The 23,743-nt window shown below is 41.2% G+C and overlaps 1 non-coding gene across 1 annotated transcript; it reads right to left on the bottom strand.

Moving 5' to 3' along the window:
* Nucleotides 1–20,726: 20,726 nt before the first annotated feature.
* On the bottom strand, nucleotides 20,727–20,799 carry trnag-ucc (transfer RNA glycine (anticodon UCC)). The gene has a single exon. It is a non-coding gene; the product is annotated as a tRNA-Gly (tRNA).
* Nucleotides 20,800–23,743: the final 2,944 nt, after the last annotated feature.

Raw genomic sequence — 23,743 nt, 5'->3', positions numbered from 1 at the left:
ATAATGTACATGCATACATATAATGTTGATTAATTTAAGATTTAGTTCTAAATAGTTCTACAATTCAAGTTGTATCAGAAGAGACTGTGGTATGAATAAAATGCATGCCCTTGCTTTAAATCGTCTTCACCATTTCTTCACTCCCACATAAGTAATAACTGGTCACCAGGCAAATAGTGGTAAATATTGGAATTGGTCACAGTTAATTGTGATTAGATTTCTCCAAATCAAGTTAAATATGCCATTTGAATAGGGCATATCAATATAAATCAACATGAAATTCCCAAGGGAGATCCACTTTGACTACTAAAACACTGGTGAGTGTTTCATATTTAATCATTTGATACTTTCAGCACAGGGCATCTCTGTGAGGTTGGAGGTTAAGAGTTTCTATTGATTTTCATGTCTGAATTTACTGTGAACACATAACCAGCAGCCAGACTTCTGGCAATGTGTTTGATTGCTAGTCAGTGAATACTAGGCTTGTCATCAAAGAAATATTTCTAGCTATTCTATTATACCCTCTTTGGATGAGGTGTAACTCTATCTTGCACTCTCTTCGCCTCCTCTATGCTAATGATGAGCTTCATCCACTGATATGTTGATATTTCCAAAGAATTATTTGGAATAATTTTACAGTCAATTTGCAATACTGAATAGTAAATGAAAGCCAAATAACTAATTGAAAGCACAATAGTCGACATGCCACTTTGCCACCTCTCTTCTCATAATCTGTAATCATTAGAGGGGAACACCAGCCTATTAAAATGCACATTTCAACAGTTCACTCAATAATGCAGTCTTCTGCCAAGTGTTCCCAGCCATGGACCTTAATGTTGTTGAGCAATCCAGCCTCAGTTCAACAATGCATTATTTCACCACTGGGGTTATTTTCTACTCTCTTGTGCATTATAGGTAGGATGTCATCATTGTGATTGACTTCTTATATTCTGGAGTGATGTCAAAGTACCAATAATGGATCAAAAATAAAATAGATATATAATTTTTTAAAAGTGAGTAATGAAATAAATTCATTGAAACTTTCATAAATTGAAATTCACAGAGCTTAAAATATAAGTCACAATTTGACAGTACTAACAGCACTAACTGGAGGATTAATTAATAAAGCATTCTATAATAATGTTTCTAAGCTGACTGTAACCAATAGATTCTAATGCTAGAGACAACACTGAGTTTAATCTTGTGATCTAATTCATATAGTATTTACTAAAATACATACTAGGATTGATATATATATATATATATATATATATATATAAATAAATGAACTTGTTCTAGTTGCTATATCCCTAATGGACAATCACCAAATACAGAAAATGTTACTTTGTACTCATCAGAGTGAGGGTTGGTAGTGCTGGAGAATGAAACACATTCCCATTTTAGGCACTCAGCATAAACTTTGAAATTTGACGAAACACAGATAGACACAGAATAAAGTTGCCTCTGCTCTCATCCAACAACCTACCTCAGCTCCATTCATATAAGAGCATTCCTATTGCACCAATGTTGCATTTTACCATTTTCCATATCAATCATCATATAGCTACTCTACATGAGTTTGCCGATTAATGCTGAATTTGGGACAGTTTTTGTGCTGCAGGGCACAGGGCGCTAAACAAATGTCTCAACGCAGCTAGCCAGATTTGACAAAGGAAAATGGGCTGGAAGTTGAATGGCTGGAAGTTGGACGGCAGCAGCCCAAATTATTTTTGTGGGCCCTGGAGGTGCACTCCTGCTTATTTCAAGACTAATCTTTTCTGGGCCTCTTCTCTTCCATCGCCCATGGAACTGGATGAAGACCACACTGCGTAGGCTCTGAACAGTTCCTATCTAAAAAGACGATTGGAGTCCTATTTAAGTCACAGGACCACGATTTCCACATTAAAAGGAGCTTATCGCCTGAAACAGGTGGGCCTTTTGGACACCAGAGGTTGGCCCCTTTTTAAAATGGCGCCAGCCACATTGCCAGTGTTAACGGGGCGGTATGTCTACTGACCCTGTTTTGAGGCCGTTACCGTCCCGTTAATGCCAGGCAAATGGAGTGAAAATCGACCCCAGAGATTTTCACCTTATCAATCTGAGCTGCATTTAAACTCAGAATCGAAACATCACTATTAACCCACTGCATCACCTAATCTTTCCCTGCCCCTAATGTTATTTTAAATAACTTAAATTAATTTGAATAAAATTCAACTTTACTGCCAATAATTTTACACTTGCGCTAATGAGTTAAAATTTGTCTAGCACATTTATAGGGAAAAGCTTTGTTAACATGGCAATAAGCAAATAAATGTGTGATCTGTTTTTTCAATTTTGTTTCAAAATAATCATTTTCTTTTCAAGCATTTCATAGCATCAAAGCATCCTGCCACTAAAGTAATGTGAGAATGTAAATAACCTTGAGTGATTGAAAGACATGTTTCAATTCTTGTGGTTACAGAACTCTCTATCTTCAATATTTTCTTTCATTGCTGATTTTACATTGTTGCACTGACAAGTAACCAAAAGCATATTGAAGGACAGAAGTCTTACTGCGCTACAAAGGCAAGATTATGTATTTATTAAATCAAATCCAACATAATTACTAGTAGTAAAATAGAACTGTTGTCAGAAAAAATTAATCATGTTGGACCTGGCTGGATGAAAGAGATTGAGTTTTTTTTTCCTAAATGTGTTAGAATTTGTAAAAGGAATGACAAATTAAACTGACTGACATACCATAAAAATGGATGGTCAAAAATTAAGTGTCTGGAATCATGTAAAAATATTTTTTACAATCAGGTGCTTAGCATGTTTTAAGTATTTGGAGGTGGAGGTGGGAGGGTCAGTGATTTGAAATATCTATTTGGATATAGTAAATGTATGACTGGATTGATGTGTGACCCAAGCAATTCTGCAGAAACAATTGTTCTGGATAAACTTTAAAACAATTGAAAGATTTGCTACCGTGCTAATGCAGTTCTCTTTCCCTACAACATAACTGCAGCTACCTAGGACTGTTTGATTTCAGCAGAAACAACCCCTATAAAATCTGGACTTTTGTGTTTTTTTTACACTTAAAGCTGCTGTTAAAACTACCATTTCAAATTGATGCAAATCAATTTTGGGGCTGCATTAACATGAAAGTAGCCATATAATTTAGATTCAAGTTAAACTGACTTTCAAATATGCCAAAGCAAGAATTGTGGTGGGCAGTCATACCTCTTGAATATCACACCAAAGGGGCAATTTTAATCCTTTCCTGACCAATGGAAAACAAGACTTACCTGCTGGCACCCGGCTCCCTTCCCGCTGTCTTCCATTTTAACCTGCTCTTCTGAGCAGGCGGTAAGGATACCCTGTCAGAAACCGGTGGGGTCCTTCTTTAAATATGCAGATTCGGCTGCGATGATGCCATCATGGCCTGATTGCTTTTTTAATCAGTGGCCTGAGTGGGGAAGCCATTTTGGCTTTCCCGCCACATAAACCTAGTAGGAAGAAGAGTCAGGGCCAGAAGAAGGCCAAACAGCTATGTTTTTAAACTTTTTTTACTTTTCTTGTGGGGCCCGGTGGAGCAGGAGTGCTCCTCCGGGCCCTACAAGGAAAGCTTAGGCTTCTCCTGCTTGATGACCTCAATGGAAATGAAAATTGGAAGCGATGTATAACTGACGGCTGATCTGATATTGCCCGTTTTACACTATCGCCCAAAGTCAAAATTAATCCCCTGTGACTGTTTACCTTCATGTGTACTGAATATAGCGACAAGATTGAGGTGGTTTGCTGTAACAAAGGTGTAACAATGGATTATAACATTTCATATGAAGGATTGCAGCATTGCATGGTTGTAGTTTAGTAGCAGTTTACAAGTTTATGTAGCTGAACTAGTTTACTGGTTATGTAGTCGTATCACCTTTGGTATGATGCATATTGTTTATGATTCTCACACTAATAAGGCACCCATTTAAAATTCATATTATCAAATACATTTGTAGCACTGTTTTTGTAGTGTTCTCTTAGTATGACAAAGGGAATTTACTTTAGGTGTGTGTTTCTTGTGGTTTTAGCGTGCCTAGGACACTCTTAATACCAAATAATGGCAAGGGCATAAAACGAACCCTGGTGCCTAAAACTTAGGTAAATACACACCTTTAAGTTTATTATCTTCAAGTGTATTTGCATTACAATATAATTACAAAGAAGATGAGGGTTCAGAAGAAGGTAACTGAAATTCCCATGACAAAGACATGGCAATAAAATATTGACTTAGGTGCATAAAAATGCTATTTGGTTCACTATTCCATGTACTTATGTGTTAGAAATCATCAGATACTTGGTAAGAGTACTTGATGGTTTATGCCATTTTTTTTGTAAGTATTAGTTTTTGTCACCAGTGTGCAAATCCAAATGGTAATAATTGTTGCCTGTGGCTTCCTAGTGTATGTGAAATTGCTAGAGTTATGATATGAAGACAGAATTAAAGCGAGCTGGACAGATACACACACCATGAACGTTAAATAAATAGGAGTGTAAAATGCACAGAAAGGTAAATGCAACAGCAAACAGTTAAGTGAATCAGTACAAAGAAAATGTGGAAGGGCAGGGAGAAAGATGTAAGCTCCCGATTTTAACTGGGGATGGGAATTGTGCTGTGTGAGGGCCGAGAGGCTTTAACTTCCGGGCCTGATCTGCATGCCCTCCGGGCTAGTTTCCCATCCGACATTGGTGGGAAGTGGCAGCTGTTTGGCGGCGCGAGCGAAAGATATGACAGAATATAATAACAGAGAAGAAAAAGAGGGTAGTATATGAGTTCAGATGCAGGATCGAAGTCATGTTAACCCTGACAAATAGTGATAGGTAGACTGTTGCAAATGCACCAGCAGCGCTATGATCAGGAAAAGCAATCAAAAATCATTGCTGGCCCTAGAGAGATGACTCTAATGTGCAAAATAAATTTTTGACCCCTACAGCCACAATTCTTCCCTTGCGAGCCCAATTGGCTTTCCTCCCGTTTCTGTCCAAGCTGAGCAGCAATCAATATCAAACTACGGAAACAAATATGACTGAGGGCTGCTAATATATAATTTCTTCTGATTGTGACTTATGACACATAACACACATAATGCAGAAAGAAGCAAAATGAAATTGAAAGCAGGCGTCCCACATCTGCCTTCCCAGCACCTCCCCAAGGGCAGTCACCATGATTATGTGTCCTGATTTGGCTCTTTTCAAACAAGTATTGCAGCAGTTGGTTCCCAAAGTTAGGAAAGAGGTCTGCGTGGCAAGAAAAAGAACGTAGTCAGAAAGGACAGGAATTGTACATCAGGGTCTCAGTCAGTGATGAGTAGGAAACCCATCCTGTCAGAGAGAGAATTCAGAAAACATGCAACGGTCTGGTCTGACTACAAACTGCTATTCTTTTCAAGTTGCCATTAGATGATGGATATGTGCATATTTGTCTTTTTAAATAAAATTCCTGTTTGTAAAATTCCTTTTATCTTCACAACAGCACTGACATAAAATATTGCAGAATAATGAAAGGTTGAGCGATCAAATGATACTGAGGTTATTAGCGGTATGCAGATTGGCTGTGCAGGTTACTGCAATTCTCGACCAATTTTACATGTAATTTCCTTCCGTCTATGGTACAAAGATTAAGATGGTGGGATGTTTTCCCATTGTATGATATCGAGATATTTTCCATTGAATGAGAGTTGGGGTATTTTTTATCATGTATTAATGTTAACTGAATTGAGTTCAGTAGTTATAAGATATATTATGAGCTAATGGAAGTGCTTGGTACCGTTGGCAATATCTGATGTTAGAGCCATTGTCACAATCTGACAAAACCACTCATTAATTGGATCTTTCAACATTTCTCTTCTCCAAATCCTTAACCTAAATCACTGTGTTGATTTTGAATTAGTGGACTTACCTCCAGCATGTGCTGGACTAATGGGCTAAATGTATTTCCTTGGTTGCTTTTAATGATATGCCTGTGCACAGTACTGAATTCAAGCTGGAAATGTCAGAGTTGTAAGTTAGTATCCTTTGCTATTCACTTTATCCACTGCTGTATTTAGCCTCCAATTAGAAATTGACTACAGCAGTAAATAATGAATGTTATACATATGGAGGCAGTTACACTACTATTTTCATGTCAATGCAAAGTGGGCCAGGGTGGGGGGGGGGGGTTGGTGAGAGGAACATTAATGTGATAAATAAAGGAGTAACTTGGGTGTCAGGTCCCAACTGGACACTAGAGCACAGTAAAGTCATGCAATGTAAGACTCTTTCTGACAGGACGTCTCAGACTACTTTGAGTCTGTACCAGCTTCAGTATAACTAGCTGCATTTTAAAAGTTCCTAGGTGGTCTGTTTGAACTCATGAGGACTGTTAAACCATTGAATGGAATATTTTTAGTGTTAACAGAAAGCAGCAGCCCCCCTCCCCCCCCCCACCCAAGTCTTTCTAACAAAAAATAGCTGCTCGCGAGTAAACCTCTGTTGTCACTGTACCTCGGGGATAAACATGGTGTGAGAGGAAGTATTAAGGGATTTAGCATCTTTGAAAGTAGATATATCACCAGGTCCAGATGAAATGCATCCCAGGCCGTTAAGAGAAGCAAGGGAGGAAATAGCGGAGGCTCTGACCATCATTTTCCAATCCTCCCTGGCTACAGGCATGGTGCTGGAGGATTGGAGGAATGTTAACATTGTACCATTGTTTAAAAAGGGAGAAAGGGATAGTAATTACAGGCCAGTCAGCCTAACCTTGGTGGTGGGCGAATTTTTGGAAACAATTCTTCGGGACAGTATTAATCATCATTTAGAAAGGCACAGATCAATCAAGGACAATCAGCGTAGATTTGTCAGCATAGAAGGTCATGTCTGACTAACTTGATTGAATTTTTTGAGGAGGTAACAAGGAGGGTCGATGAGAGTAGCGTGTTTGATGTAGTATACATGGATTTTAGCAAGGCTTTTAATAAGGTCCCACATGGTAGACTGGTCAAAAAAGTAAAAGCCCATGGGATCCAAGGGAAAGTGGCAAGTTGGATCCAAAATTGGCTCAGTGGCAGGAAGTAAAGGGTAATGGTTGACGGGTGTTTTTGCAACTGGAAGGCTGTTTCCAGTATGGTCCCGCAAGACTCAGAACTAGGTCCCTTGCTTTTTGTGGTATATATTGATGATTTAGACTTAAATGCAGGGTGCATGATCAAGAAGTTTGCAGATGATACAAAAATTGGCCGTGTGGTTGATAGTGAGGAGGAGAGCTATAGACTGCAGGAAGATATCAATGAGCTCGTCAGGTCGGCAGAAAAGTGACAAATAGAATTCAATCCGGAGAAGTGTGAGGTAATGCATTTGGGAGGGCAAACAAGGCAAGGGAATACATAATAAATGGGAGGATACTGAGAGGTGTAGCGTATCAGAGAGTCCTTGGATTGCATGTCCACAGATCACTGAGGGTAGCAGGACAGGTAGATAAGGTGGTTAAGAAGGCATATAAGATACTTTCCTTTATTAGCTGAGGCATAGAATATAAGAACAGGGAGGTTATGCTAGAACTGTATAAAACACTAGATAGGCCAAAGCTTGAATACTGCGTACAATTCTGCTTGCCACATTATAGGAAAGATGCAATTGCACTAGAAAGGGTACTTAGGAGATTTATGAGGATGTTGCCAGAACTGAAGAATTTTAGCTATGAGGAAAGATTGGATAGGCTGGGGTTGTTTTCTTTGAAACATAAGAGGCTGAGGGGAGATTTAATTGATGTGTATAAAATTATGTGAGCCCTAGAAAGAGTGGATAGGAAGGACCTATTTCCCTTAGCAGAGTGGTCAATAACCAGGGGGCATAGACTTAAAGTAATTGGTAGAAGGATTAGAGGGGAGCAGAGGAGAATTTTTTTCACCCAGAGGGTGGTGGGGGTCTAGAACTCACAGCCTGAAAGGATGGTAGAGAGAGAAACCCTCATCACATTTAAAAAGTACTTGGATATGCACTTGAAGTGCCATAACCCACAAGGCTATGGACCATGTGCTGAAAAGTGGGATTTGGCATGATCACTCTTCTTTGGCCGGCACTGACACAATGGGCCGAATGGCCTTCTTCTGTGCCGTAAATTTCTATGATTCTATGATACCTGTGTACTTCATCATATCGGATCAATGAGCACTGTAGTAAGGTTCTGTCAACTGTGCATCTCTGCCACCGAGCAATGGTCCTGGGCCATTACCTGCAGTATAACTGCAGCCTTAAATAAACATCAAGCTATGCAATCTGTGATGTAGATTTAAATATCTATGTCTGTATCAGAGGCAGCACACTGATTGCTATTCCCTAATGTAGTGGAGAGTCTGCATTCTACTGTATTATACATCAAGCACTAAAATGGTATGCACACTTTAAAAGGGATGCCAGGCTTGAGCCAGTGCTATGCAAACTCTACAAATATTGCAATGCTAGCATTGTTAAAACATACTATTTCTAATACATGGCTCTCAGCTAGATTTAGAAGATCAATATATCTCCTCTTCTTTTCATAAAATGATGTAGGTGAAATGCCCTAAGAATTGTCTTAAAATGAAGTCAGTAGTCGGTCTGAATGCTGGGAAAGGAAAGATTGAATACTAATTAAATCACGAAGGCTTATATAAACAAAGCATTCCTCACCATGGATAGAAAACACGCCATCAAGACCACAGGCCTGGAGATGGCTCATTAAGAGCTTCAGGCACAGTTCTTTGTTCTTAGTATAATTCTAATTCTTTTAGTAGTTCTTGTAGTAGTCTTTGCAGTAGAAGGTGTATGAGTTTTGTATCTAGTATATGTAGAAGGGTGTCTCTGTAAAATTGGAAAGTGCATCTCTGACAGAGAGAGAAAGGTTACAGAAGTTAAGATTGTATGGCTATACCAGCCCGAAACAGGCGGATATAAGTGGGTCACTTAGATGTACAAGTTTCTCTGAGATCAAGGGAGATGAGATTTAAGCCAACTTGTCCAGGTACATCTACCAGTATGGAAGGTGACTTACCCAGGAGCAGAGGATCCAGGAGGATGGGTAGCACCTCTACAGACAGAGGTTCATCACTCTGACGTCTCAGAGGAGTAACATAATCCTCACAGAGGAAGGCGAGGCAACCAGTTCATCTACGTCAGTTCATAAGGACAAAGATGTGTAAGTTCTGGAAACACTGATATCTATAACTACATATGGGTTGATTGTGATTTTTAGGTGATCAACCAATAGAGATCCGTACTCGAAGCAAAGAGTTAGCCACGATTTTGAGGCCCCAGCCTTATTTACATAGGGGCTGCGGGGCACCGAACGGGTGTCCCCATGCTGCTCGCTGGATTGAGGCCTACCAATATCAGGCTGCCCTGTCCTCCAGCAGGGTAGGTTCAAGGAGGAGGTGTCACAAGGTGGCAGCGGCCCAGATTATTTTTTCTGGGCATCATCGGCTCCATCACCCATGGAACTGATCGATGCCTGCACGGAGCACACGCTGACCATTTCCAACCTAAAATGGCAAATCGGGGTCCTATTTATGTCATGGGACCCTGATTTGCATATTAAAAGGGGCCTACTGCCTGAAACAGGCAGGTGCTTTGAACACCTGGCGATAGTCCACTTTCAATATGGAGCTCACTGCATCATCAGGGTTAAAGGGGCAGTAAGGCTACCGATCCCATTTTGAGGCCATCCTGCCCTGTTAACGAAAGGTGATTCAAGTGAAAATGGACCTCATAGACTTTAATGTAATCAGTGGACTAGTTCTGTAATGCTATTAACATGCCAGCTATTTAAGGATTCTAATCATAAATTAATCTTGTCAATTTATATCAATCTCAAACACCGATCTCAACTGTAAACTTATAATCAGCAAGCAGTTCCTGCTGAATTACTGTGACATAACTTGTCTTTGTAACCTCTGTTACCTATTTCATCAATTAGCCCTATCTACTAATTATATCCATACTCAATATTTAAATTTGAGTGCTGCTAACTATGATTCTAAGGTTAATAATTAATTGTTAGTTCATGACTTGGTTGTCTGACTTCTTTGATAATTGGCAAGAAAGGGTTAATTCATTCACTCAGTAGTTTGTGTGGGTCTTGATGGGAGGTTGGTAGTTGGTTGATCTAAGGTAATCCGGTGAGCTAAATTTAGGCATCGTTAACTCCTCGGCATAAACTGGGTGATTAACCGCAGATTGTGCCTTCACGTTAAGTTAAGGTGAAAGGGTTCAAGTTTCGTCTGGTGCCCTTGATGATTATCCACATCAGGTTATTGATCCCAGTGTTTTCACAATGGGGCGTATTAGGCCTCATTCTGAAATCAAAATTGTATAGTGCTTTTATTTATTTCAATTGTAGAAAGATTTCTTCATTTCGCAACATTCCTGGAATATCCTGAATGCCAAGGCATCCTCTGGGTTTTTTGGTTTAACCTTTTTTGTTAAAAATGCATATTTGTTACTGTGATGTAAAATAGGGATACAAATGTTGGTTTTCATAGAAAAAGACCCAAGATTAGAATGAAGAGTTTAAAAAATCAAATAGAGGCAGCAGTGAAAGCTCCAACCCATCGGTATGTGGATCCAGTCAGAGCATGTTTGGTAACAAGAAAAAAATAACATGTCACAAAATGGAGAGCAAAGCTTTCAGCTAAGGGGTTCATACTGGACATAAATAATGTTCAAATGAATAGCTGATTAGAAAATGAAAACCTATAAGATTAAACAAAATGTCTGAAAAAATGCCCTTACCTTATCCTGTTTTGTTGCCTTCACACTTTAACCCCGAGGGTAGAAAATATTTGAAGCCTGAGACTTCTTTATATTGATCAACAGAAGATGTGCTCAGTGCAGAAAAGGGAGCCCGCCTTATGATTTTTAACACTTGTAGATCTTAGAGAGATGCTGTCAAAGTTTAGCGGACTGTCAGTGATCCTCTCAAAGTCTAGTGACGTCAGCACAAGGGAAGGAGTTGGCTGGTGAGTAGCTGGTGAGTTTTTTTAAAAGTCTTTAAGTTTAGTTCTATTAAGTTTATTTAATAATCTAATAAATCGAGGCATGGCAGGGCACCGCACTCCCGTGGAATGCACATCTTGTGCCATGTGGGAACTCCAAGACTCTTCCCATGTCCTGGACAACCACAGGTGCAAGAAGTGTTGTAGCTGGAAGAGCTCGATTTCCGGGTTTCGGAGCTTGAGCAAACGCTGGCGTCACTGCAGTGCATTCGCGAGACTGGAATCTACGTGGATAGCACGTATCAGGAGGTGGTCACCCCACAGCTTAAGAGAGTGCGGGCAGCAATGACTGGGTGACCGTCAGGCAGACAAGAAGGACCAGGCAGGTAGTGCATCTTGGTTTCTAACCTGGTGAGGGAGAGGATTCCCCTGGGGAGGGCAGCCAGAGCCAAGACCATAGCACCGTGGGTGGCTCAGCTGTACAGAGGGGGGGGGGAGAAGAAAGGTCAAGAGAGTGATAGTGATAGGGGATTCTCTAATTATCGGAGCAGACAGGCATTTCTGCAGCCACAGACGTGAATCCAGGATGGTATGTTGCCTCCCTGGTGCCAGGGTCAAGGATGTCACTGAGCAGCTGCAGAACATTCTGGAGGGAGAAGGTGAACAGCCAGAGGTCATAGTCCATATCGTTGCCAACGACATAAGTAGAAAGAGGGATGAGGTCCTGCAGGCAGTTTTCAAGGAGTTAGAAAAGAGATTAAGAAGCCGGACCTCAAAGGTAGTAATCTTCGGATTACTCCCGATGCCACATGCTAGTGAGTATAGAAATAGAAGGATAGAGCAGATGAATGCATGGCTGGTGACATGGTGCAGGAGGGAGGGTTTAGTTTCCTGGACCGGTTCTGGGGGAGATGGGATCTGTACAAGCCAAACGGGTTGCACCTCAACAGGTCTGGGACCAACATCCTCGCGGGGAGGTTTGCTAGTGCTGTTGGGGAGGATTTAAATTCGCTTGGCGGGGGATGGGAACCTGAGTGTAGATTCAGAAGGGAGAGAAGCAGAGCTGGAAATGGAAGGCAGAAAATTAGTAAATGAGTTTGGAAGGCAAAGGAAGCAATGATTAGAAACTAGACAACAAAGGAGTTTGGCTGTGCTTAATGGTATATACCTCAATGCAAGGTGTGTAGTGAATAAGGCAGATGAGCTAAGGGCATAGATAGACACGTGGAAGTGTGATATCATAGCTATTACTGAAACATGAACAGGGGCTGTAATGGCTGCTCAACATTCCTGGTTACAGAGTTTACAGACAAGATAGAAAGGGAGATAAAAAAGGAGGGGGGGTAGCAATATTGGTTAAAGAAACAATTACAGCTGTGAGGAGGGATGATATGTTAGAAGGATCCTCAAATGAGGCCATATGGGTTGAGCTAAAGAACAAAAAAGGGGCAGTCACACTTCTGGGAGTGTACTATAATCACCCCCAAATAGTCAGAGGGAGATAGAAGAGCAAATATGCAGGCAAATTTCTGAGAAATGCAAAAACAATAGGGCAGTAATAGTAAAGGATTTCAACTACCCTAATATTAACTGGGATACTTTCAGTGTAAAAGATTTAGAGGGCGCAGAATTCTTAAATTGCATTGAGGAGAACATTTTTAATAACAGTACAATGTTAGCAGTTCTCCAATCCTCCAGCACCAAGAAGGGGGGCAGTTCTGGATTTAATTTTAGGGAATGAAGCTGGGCAGTTGGAAGGAGTATCAGTGGGAGAGCATTTTGGTGGTAGTGGTCATAATTCAGTTAGATTTAGCATAGTTATGGAAAAGGACAAAAATAGAACAGGAGTAAAAGTTCTAAATTGGGGAAAGGCCAATTTTACTAAGCTGAGAAGTGATTTGGCAAAAATGGACAGGAAACAGCTAGTTGAAGGTAAATCAATGTCAGAGCAGTGGGATGCATTCAAGGGGGAGATTCAAGGGGTTCGGGGTAAACATTTTCCCATGAAGAGAAAGGGTGGGATTGCTAAATCTAGAGCCCCCTGGATGACAAGGAGCATACAGGGTAAGATAAGGCAAAAAAGGGAAGCTTATGCCAAACACCGAGAGCTCAATACTATGGAAAGCCTAGAGAAGTATAGAAAGTGCAGGGGTGAAATTAAAAAAAGGAAATTAGGAAAGCAAAGAGAAGGCATGAAAAAATACTGGCAAGTAAAATTAAGGAAAACCCAAACATGTTTTATTAATACATAAAGAGCAAGAGGATAGCTAAGGAAAGAGTAGGGCCTATTAGAGACCAAAAAGGTAACCTATGTGTGCAGGCAGAAGATGTGGGTATCGTTCTTAATGAATACTTTGTGCCTGTCTTCACAAAAGAGGGGGACGATGCAGAGATTGTAGTTAAGGAGAAGAAGGAGTGTGAAATATTGCATGAGATAAACATAGTGAGAGGAAGTATTAAGGGGTTTAGCATCTTTGAGAGTAGATAAATTGCCAGGCTTGGATGAAATGTATCCCAGGCTGTTAAGAGAAGCAAGGGAGGAAATAGCGGAGGCTCTGACCATCATTTTCTGATCCTCCCTGGCTACAGGCTTGGTGCTGGAGGATTGGAGAACTGCTAACATTGTACTGTTATTATAAAAGGAGAAAGAAATAGACCGAGTAATTATAAACTAGTCAGTCTAACCTCGATGAGCAAATTATTGGAATGAATTCTGAGGGACAGCATAAATCGGCATTTAGAAAGGCACAGGTAAATCAAGGACAGTCAGCATGGATTTGTTAAGGGAAGGCCGTGTCTGACTAATGTGATTGAATTTTTTGAGGAGGCAACAAGGAGGATCGATGAGGGTAAAGCGTTTGATGTTGCGTACATGGATTTAGCAAGGCTTTTGACAAGGTCCCACATGGCAAACTGCTCAAAAAAGTTAAAGCCCATGAGATCCAAGGGAAAGTGGCTAGATGGATCCAATATTATCTCAGTGGCAGGAAGCAAAGGGTAATGGTTGACGGGTGTTTTGGTGACTGGTAGGCTGTTTCCAGTGCGGTCCCACAAGGCTCAGTACTAGGTCCCTTGCTTTTTGTGTTATATACTAATGATTTGGACTTGAATGTGGAGGCTTGATCAAGAAGTTTGCAGATGATACAAAAATTAGCCGTGTGGTTGATAGTGAGAAGGAAAGCTGTAGACTGCAGGAAGATATCAATAGACTGGTCAAGTGGGCAGAAAAGTGACAAATGGAATTCAATCCAGAGAATTGTGAGGTAATGCATTTGGGGAGGGCAAACAAGGCAAGGAAATACACAATAAATTGGAGGATACTGAGTAGAGGAACAAAGGAATCTTGGAGTGCACATCCACACATCCCTGAAGGTAGCAGGACAGTAGATAAGGTTAAAAAGACATACAGGATACTTTCTTTTATTAGCCGAATCATAGAATATAAGAGCAGGGAGGTTATGCTAGAACTGTATAAAACGTTGGTTAGGCCACAGCTTAAGTACTGCGTACAGTTCTGGCCACCACATTACAGGAAAGATGTGATTGCACTAGATTTACGAGGATGTTGCCAGGGCTGGAGAATTTTAGTTATGAGAAAAGATTGGATAGGCTGGGGTTGTTTTCTTTGGAACAAAGGAGGCCAAGGGGTGATTTAATTGAGGTATATAAACTTATGACAGGACCAGATAGAGTGGATAAGGAGGACCTATTTCCCTTAGCAGAGGGGTCAGTGACCAGTGGGCATAGATATAAAGTAATTGGTAGAAGGATTAGACGGGAGCTGAGGAGAAATGTTTTCACCCAGAAGGAGGTGGGGGTTTGGAACTCTGCCTGAAAGGGTGGTAGAGGCAGAAACCCTCAAACTCATTTAAAAAGTACTTGGATGTGCACTTGAAGTGCCGTAACCTACAGGGCTACGGACCAGGTACTGGAAAGTGGGATTAAGCTCTTTTTCATCCGGCACAGACACGATGGGCCGAATGGCCTCCTTCTGTGCCACAACTTTCTATGATTCTATGACTGTATAAAATGTGACTGCACGCACCTACCTTGTGTGCACGCACCCAATCTTGGTGATCTATGCTTAAATTTATCAGCTCAAAAAGTGGCACTGTTTTATCAGAACTGACTTTCTGTTATCTGTAAAAAAAAATGAATAAATCGCTAATAATGCTTACTGCACTTCAAAATAATTCATTGTGTGAAATACTTTGAGGTGTTTCAAAATAATAATCACTGATACAAGTATGATACTTGTTATGCATTTGGGTCTGTCATAGATACCTTCTCAGATTCGATGGCATCAGTTGCTGCTGTCAATGGTATGAGGGCCTTACTGTTATGGGAGTTGGCTCGCACTGGCCTTTATCTACATACGATAGATTGAACCAGAGCTGAAACAATCGTACTGCCTTGTGGCCTGAATCTTTTGTATCTGCATTTCTTCAATCTCTCCAAAGGTGGACTGAGTTAACACTAGGCTTGATTCAAATCATTAAGCTCTTTTATTCCATAGTAAGGTGAACATGCGTAGCAACAGTTATGATCAGATAGTTCAATTGGCATAATTTATCTTTACATAATGATATACGCTATCCCACTTTGGTGAATCATCTTACTTAACTTAAACAGAATAACTCCTCTGTACTCTTCCAACCCAGAATCTCTGTTGATTCCTGTCTAATTTTAAACCTTCTTGCTTTACTTTGCTGGCTCATGACTTGCCCCCCACCCAACAGAATGGAACCCACCAGCCTAACTTGTCAATGAGCCTTGCTGAGTTCAAATGAATAAGATTATTGCAGTGGCAATGAGTGTGAATGGTTATTGGGCTGTCAAGTTACTTTTCAGTGCCATATCACAAAGTTCAGATGCCCAATCTAATATACACCTGCCAACCCTGCAAATTTAAGCTCCTGAGGGGTTTAGCATAATAGTAACCTATTACACCAAGGACCCAACCCACCACTCCCCCTCCACTTCCCCCTCCCATGGTGTCATAGTCTGAAATCCTGATCCATGGTAGGTACATAAAAAGAGGTTTTTCCCTAATTATACTGGCATTTACATTGCACTTAAAACAGTGGGACATTCAATAATAAAAACCTGATTGTCTAAAATACAATTTTGTTTATATTTTCATTGATAGTTTATCTAGTTTTGCTGGTAGTTGCAAGTGGTGTAGCACTTCTCCCAATAAGTGAAAAGACCTACTTTGAAATTTGCCATTATTATGTGAATGAAATGATAAAAATACATTTATGCCAGGAAACTGATACTGTCAGAGGGGGAGCTGTGTTAGTCAGGGGGACGGCATAGGGCCAGGCAGAATGCAACTGGGAGAGCAAAACCTGGAAGGAAGAAAGAATATATTAATATATAAAATCAAAATAAGATCGTACATTTCAAAACTGAAAATTCAGTTTAAAATAACTTACTTGTGAGAAAAAAAGTCAGTTTGGGAAAAATCAAGATGGCATTGGAGCTGGGACAAAAAGCTCAATTTAGTAAAGATTTTTTCAGAAAACCTTAAAGAGGAGAGAAGGTCCAAATTTTTTTCAAAGTGTTTAAATATTTTAAAAGAAAACTTTAAGCAAAAGCAGATGTTACTCATGTATAATAGGATCTACCACATGTGACACCACACACGAGTGAATCTGTGATAGATGAGATGAAACACTCTTAAGACTGAAAACTCCCAGCACAGTGATATTGTCGGATGCTCTGTGTGGTCAACATTAGTAGTTTGGAGCCTGAAGTTTTCCAGAAAGGTGTAATAGACACTTCTCGAGTCTTAGCTGTGAATATTTGTACCTCATTTGTATCACCCTCAATGTAGTCACTGGGGAATTGATGCACTTTGGTTTTACAGTGTAATCCGTTTATAGCAGACTGATCTTTGCAGACTTGATTGGTTTGGTTTGCATAATATCCGTTATAACCAGATAAATCAGGTTAGCCATTTTTTCAAGGACGATACGTTGAATGTAGGTGTGTAAAGATGATAACAGGAGCAATTGTGTTTGTAAGAGGCCAGCAAGTATCCATCAGTAAAACATGGTGTTAAAAGCTCAGGAATAGTTGTTGGGTTGTTTTAAGTACAGAGACCAGGGAAGAGCTGGAGTGTTTGCAAAGAGCAAATCAAGAAACTGGAATCTAGAGTTTAGGAGTGTGAAGCAGGAGTCTGGGACCCACCGGTGTAGAGACTGAGGCAGCAGACCAGGACCCTGAGCTGGAAAAAGTGGTAAAGTTAAAGAAAGAACTTGAATTAATATAGTGCCTTTTATGACCTCAGACAGCTTAAAGTGCTTCACAGCCAAGTATCTTTGAAGTATAGTTGCTATTGCAATGTAGGAAAATGTGACAGCCAATTTGCACACAGCAAGGTCTCACAAATAGCAATGAGATAAATGACTTGATGACCTGTTTTGATGATATAAATCGAGGGATAAATATTGGCAGGACACCAGGAGATATCCCCTGCTGTTCATTGAATAGTGTCACGGGATCTTTTACATTGCACTTCTCATCTGAAGTACTGCCAGCCTGGATCATGTGCTCAAGTACTGTAGCAGGGCTTGAACCCACAACTGTATGATTCAGAGGCGAGAGTGCTCCTACTGACACCCACTTTAAAATAATTCATACTGTACAAATTTAGGAGGTTTGTTGAAACAGACAAAAGGAAAATAGACATATGTTTGGTTTGAGTAGGCATCCTTTGTCCAGTTGATCAATTGAAGAACTACATGCACTAAAAATGGATGCAGTTTGGACCATGGAATAAATGGGACAAAGAATGTCTACTCAAATCAAACAAATAAAAATCTGCTCTTCTTTGCTTTTTAACTGTAAGGCCAACATTTTGGGGGATAAAATGTGTTTGCATTTTCACCCTCATTGTGGTCACCGTGTAGTAATTGTGCTGGAACCTTATTCAAAGTAATAGTGAGCTGTTTTACCTTTAGTGATGGTTTCTATATTTGCTGATGATTCAGTTAGTGCTCTAAAACTAATGTGCTAGTAATAGCAGAATTGATCTTAAATAAGATGCTTATACTATCATTTCACAATTGTAAAAGATTTTCACTGATTACTTGTAATCCATGACTGCTGATTTCATTTAGAAATCATATTCAGCATTCCTTTCTTCAAAAAAAATTGACAAGTATTTCTATGGAAAGATTTAGTCACGAGTGTGCTGAAACAGTTACTCTTCTTACATACAAAGCAAATAGAGTGAGGATGAAAGAGATGTAAACTGAATTCACTTGAGACCAATAAAAAATATATTTTTGCTAGCGATCTTTACCAAGAGATTTTTTTTTGCTATGTAAAGTGTTGTCATTTTTGACCAATTCTATTTGATTAGGTATTGCTGGAACATACTTGCATCAAAATATTGACCTACTTTATTCAAGAATTAAGAATTATCTGTACTTCTATATACCTCCTACTTTGACAATGGTATAACATTCAACATGAAAATTTGGCACAGAGATATTTTAGAGTATGTGATAGAAAGCACAAGCAATTTTTGGCTGCATCCAAGGACAGTTAAGAAGGAAAGAAGGAAAGATTTGCATTTATATAGCACCTTTCATGACCTCAGGACATCCTAAAAAGCTTTACAGCCAATTAAGTACTTTTGAAGTGTAGTCACTGTTATAATGTAGGAAAGGTGGCAGCCAATTTTGTGCACAGCAAGGTCCCACAAGCAGCAATGTGATAAGGACCAGATAATCTGTTTTAGTGATGTTGGTTGAGGGATAAATATTGGCCAGATCAACGGGGAGAACTCCCTTGCTCTTCTTCAAATAGTGCCATGGGATCTTTTACGTCAGTCTGAAAGTACTGAAAGAGTTAATAAAACATGATATGGCGTAGCTGAGATGTGGAAAAAGGCACCTTCCCCAGGTTGCACTAGGTTCGAGTTCCACTACACTTTGAACGGAGCGGTGGAATCTGATTTCACACCCAGGATTGAGTGAGTTATCAAATCGCAATTGTGCCATCTATGGAGAGACACCGAGCAAGAGACCAAGCAGTTACCCTCAGGAAAGGAAAGAGAATCACTAAGGACTCTCATACAGATTCTGGTTGCCTATTATTGAGAGGTGGGATAATTGCATGGCTTGGGAAAACTTCAAGAAGGAAAAAGAAAGGAGAAAAATAAAATAATGTACAAAAAGGACCTCTCTCCGGATATCGTGGCTTCCAAGTGTCCCACCGTAGAGAGCGGGACACTTCATTAACGTATTTAAATCAGACTAACACAGTGCAATTGGGAGCCCGATTTAAAATTCGCTGCTGCTGCGGAGGTTTCCCAGGGGTCAGGAAACCCGGCAGTGAAAGGGAGGGGTAGCTGTCGGCTCCACGAGATAAGTGCCTTTTCCAGCACTCCTTGTGGGCCAGGAGGAGCAGGAGTGCTCCCCCCGGACTCTCAAGGAAGCCTTCGGCCTCCCTCCTGCCGATCACGGCCTCTCACTCCCCCCGCCGCGATCGTTGACATTCCCCCCTCCAGCCCTGATGACGTCTCTCTCCACTGCTGCGATGTCCGATCTCTTCCCACCTCCCCAAGCTGTGAACGCCGATTTCCCCCCCCCTCCTACTGCCACAATGGCCAACCTTCCCCCCACCCCCCCCCACTCCGATTGCTAGGGGCCGTCCCCAAGGGACCTCGGTTGTGGCTTCCTGCCACTGGTTTTCCCTCCTGCTCACCGGCCAGGCTGTCAGTTTGACCGGCTGCCAGGCGGGCAACGGAGCTAAAAAGTGCTAATGAGGTCCCGCCGTTAGTTTTGGCAAGGCCTTGCCAGGTTCTTTGGACGTTTTTGGTCTCCCCCGCATTCCCCCCCCCGCCTTCCCGTAAATATCGGAGCCAAAGTGAAGTTCATGCAAAACTAAACTCTTATTTAGTTGGCTTTAGCTTCAACAAGCACATAAATGTGGGACAAGCATAGTTTATGGATTTGTGAATTAGTGTATTTTAATTTAATCTATAAAATTGGCCAGTGTGCTATTTTTGCCTCAGTTCTTTCTCTGAGCCACCAAGCCATTTTGGTTATTTGAGAATGCAGGCCGGTCCTGGCAGGATATCACTTTATGACTTGCCACCAATATTGCTCCATATCCAAGCAAAGGCGGCTGAGCCAAAATGAAGTGTCAGTTTTTCATCCCTTTTGAAGGTGGAAAGTTGCAGGGTGCACCATCTCAGGTCCTGCTGAGAACTTACCAGAAGTTCCATGGATGTGAATGCCACACAGCATTAGCCATCTAGGGGAAAAATTGCTCTGGTCATTATGTAGTGACATTGTAAATATATTTGTTTTACTTATGCATTTAAGGTAATTATAATCATTTGAAAATTAGGTATACTATCAGTGTGCTCAGCTCTATTATCTTGTCTGAGAAAGGATGAAAAGTTATGTTACTATTTTATAGATTCATAGATTCATAGAAGTTACAACATGGAAACAGGCCCTTCGGCCCAACATGTCCATGTCGCCCAGTTTATACCACTAAGCTAGTCCCAATTGCCTGCACTTGGCCCATATCCCTCTATACCCATCTTACCCATGTAACTGTCCAAATGCTTTTTAAAAGACAAAATTGTACCCGCCTCTACTACTGCCTCTGGCAGCTCGTTCCAGACACTCACCACCCTTTGAGTGAAAAAATTGCCCCTCTGGACCCTTTTGTATCTCTCCCCTCTCACCTTAAATCTATGCCCCCTCGTTATAGAAATAATGTTTCTGCCCGGGATCGAACCGGGGACCTTTCGCGTGGAAAGCGAACGTGATAACCGCTACACTACGGAAACCTGTCTTGTTGCACCATCCCTTTTCCCAATTTATCACCATTCAGATAATAATCTGTCTTTCTGTTTTTACGACCAAAGTGGATAACCTCACATTTATCCACGTTATACTGCATCTACCATGTTCTTGCCCACTCACCCAACTTGACTAAATCACATTGAAGCCTCTTTGCATCCTCCTCACAGCTCACATTCCACCCCAGCTTTGTGTCGTCTGCAAACTTGGAAATGTTACATTTAGTTCCCTTATCCAAATCATTGATATATATTGTGAATAGCTGGGGCCCAAGCACTGATCCCTGCAGTACCCCACTAGTCACTGCCTGCCAAAGACCCGTTTATTCCTAGTCTCTGTTTCCTGTCCATCAACCAATTCTCAATCCATGCCAGTATATTCCCCCCAATCCAGTGTGCTTTAATTTTGCACACTAACCTCTTGTGTGGGACCTTATCAAAAGCCTTCCGAAAATCCAAGTACACCACATCCACTGGTTCTCCCCTATCTATTTACTAGTTACCGCCTCAAAAAATTCCAGTAGATTTGTTAAGCATGATTTCCCTTTCATAAGCCCATGCTGACTTTGTCCAATCCCGTTAATGCCTTCCAAGTGTTCTGTTATCACATCTTATAATAGACTCTAGCATTTTCCCCACTACTGATGTTAGGCTAACTGGTCTGTAATTCCCTTTTTTTTCTCTCCCTCCTTTTTTAAATAGTGGGGTTACATTTGCCACCCTCCAATCTGGAGGAACTGTTCCAGAGTCTATAGAATTTTGGAAGATGACCACCAATGCATCCACTATTTCCAGGGCCACTTCCTTTAGTACTCTGGGATGTAGATTATCAGGCCCTGAGGATTTGTTAGTCTTTAGCCCCATTAATTTCCCTAGCACTATTTTTTTTTTTACTAATATCGATTTCCTTCAGTTCCCTAACATTTCCAGGAGGTTATTTGTATCCTCCTTTGTGAAGACAGAACCAAAGTATGTGTTTAATTGTTCTGCCATTTCTTTGTTCCCCATTATAATTTCCACCATTTCTGACTGTAAGGGACCTACATTTGTCTTCACTAATCTTTTTCTTTTGACATATTTATAGAAGCATCTTTGAAAGTTCCACCCAAAATAAAGGAAAATGGGGTTAATTTTCACTGCCATCATCTCGCATTAACAGGGTGGTAGCGGCCTCAAAATGGGGTCGATAACCTTACCGCGACGGTAACACCAGCAATGCATTTTGAAAAGGGCCACTGGATGTCCAAAACGCTTGCCTGTTTCAGGCAACAGGCCGATTGCCATTTTAGGTCAGAACTAGTTAGACCCTGCGCATGCACACTCCGACCAATTCCACGGGCGATGGAATCTAAGAGGCCCACTGAAATTAAGCGTCGAGTTATTTTTGTGGGCCCTAGAGGAGCAGGAGCGATCATGACATATTGTCCTATCTCACTTACCTTTCTTGTTCTGAAATCCCGTATGTGATATTACATTTAGCATTGTATCCAGCTTTCCACTTTCCTGGAAGTAGTGGGTATCTGATACTATCACACTGTATTGTAAAGGCAGTATCAGATAACATAGATAATAAGGGAGATTAACAGCATTTCTATCACTGTTGTGAAAGAGCCATTGCACTAGGCAGTCACGTTTGAATTTCACGTTCTGTTTATTCTATGCGTGTATGGATCCTGATGGAAGCCTGGTCATTGATTGAATCCTAGAACAACATTTACTGCTACTAATCATTAATGTTATTTCACATGCATGAATTGTTATTTTGGATTGTTACACATGAGACATTGACCCTATGGCAAGTAAAACGACCAGTTTGTACCCATAGCACAGAAAGGTATACCTGGCATAAAAACAGAAAATGCTGGAAATACTCAGCAGGTCAGGCACCATCTGTGGAGAAAGAAACAGAGTTAATGTTTCAGGTCGATGACCTTTCTTCAGAACTGGAAGAAGTTAAAGATTTAACAGTTTTTAAACAAGTGCACAGCCAGGGTAAGGCGGGGAGGAAGGGGAAGGGAGGAAAGAACAAAAGCCTTTAATAGGGTGTAGGGGCAGGAGTGATTAAGGTGATGTTCCTCGAGCTTCCGTTGAGCTTTATTGAAACAATGTAGGAGACCGAGGACAGAGAGGTCAAAGTGGGAATGGGACGGAGAATTGAAATGGCAAGTCACCGACAGGTCAGGATCACATTTGCAGACTGAACAGAGATGTCCAGCAAAGTGATCACCCAATCTGCATTTGGTCTCTCCAATGTAGAGGAGACCGCATCGTGAGCAGCGAAAACAGTATACTAAATTGAAAGAAGTACAAGTAAGTCACTGTTTCACCTGAAAGGAGTGTTTGGGGCCCTGGACGGTGGGAAGGGAGGAGGTGAACGGGTAGGTGTTGCATCTCCTGCGCTTGCACGGGAAGGTGATGTGGGAAGGGGGGTGGGTGTTGGGGGTGATGGAAGATTGGACCAGGGTGTTGCGGAGGGAACCGTTCCTTCTGGAGGGGGAGGGGAAGATGTGTTTGGTGGTGGCATTGCGCTGGAGGTGGCAGAAATGATGGAGGATTATACGTTGAATGTGGAGGCTGGTGGGGTGGAAGGTGAGGTCAGGGGGCACCCTATCATGGTTCTGGGAGGGAAGGGAAGGGGTGCGGGCAGAAGTGCAGGAAATGGGACGGACACGGTCAAGGGCCCTGTCAACTACAGGGGAGGGGAATCATCGATTGAGGAAAAAGGAAGACATATCAGATGCACTGGTGCGGAAGGTGGCATCACCAGAACAGATGTGACGGAGACGGAGAAACTGGGAGAATGGAATAGAGTCCTTACAGGAAGCGGGGTGGGAGGAAGTGTAATCAAGCAGGCTGTGGGAGTCAGTGGGCTTATAATAGATATTGGTTGACAGCCTATCCCCAAAAATGGAGATGGAGAAGTCGAGGAAGA

Source organism: Heptranchias perlo, chromosome 18, assembly GCF_035084215.1.
Source record: "Heptranchias perlo isolate sHepPer1 chromosome 18, sHepPer1.hap1, whole genome shotgun sequence".
Lineage (NCBI taxonomy): Eukaryota > Metazoa > Chordata > Chondrichthyes > Hexanchiformes > Hexanchidae > Heptranchias > Heptranchias perlo.
Note: the sequence above shows the minus strand (reverse complement) of the source record. Positions and strands in the feature narration are given on the sequence as shown.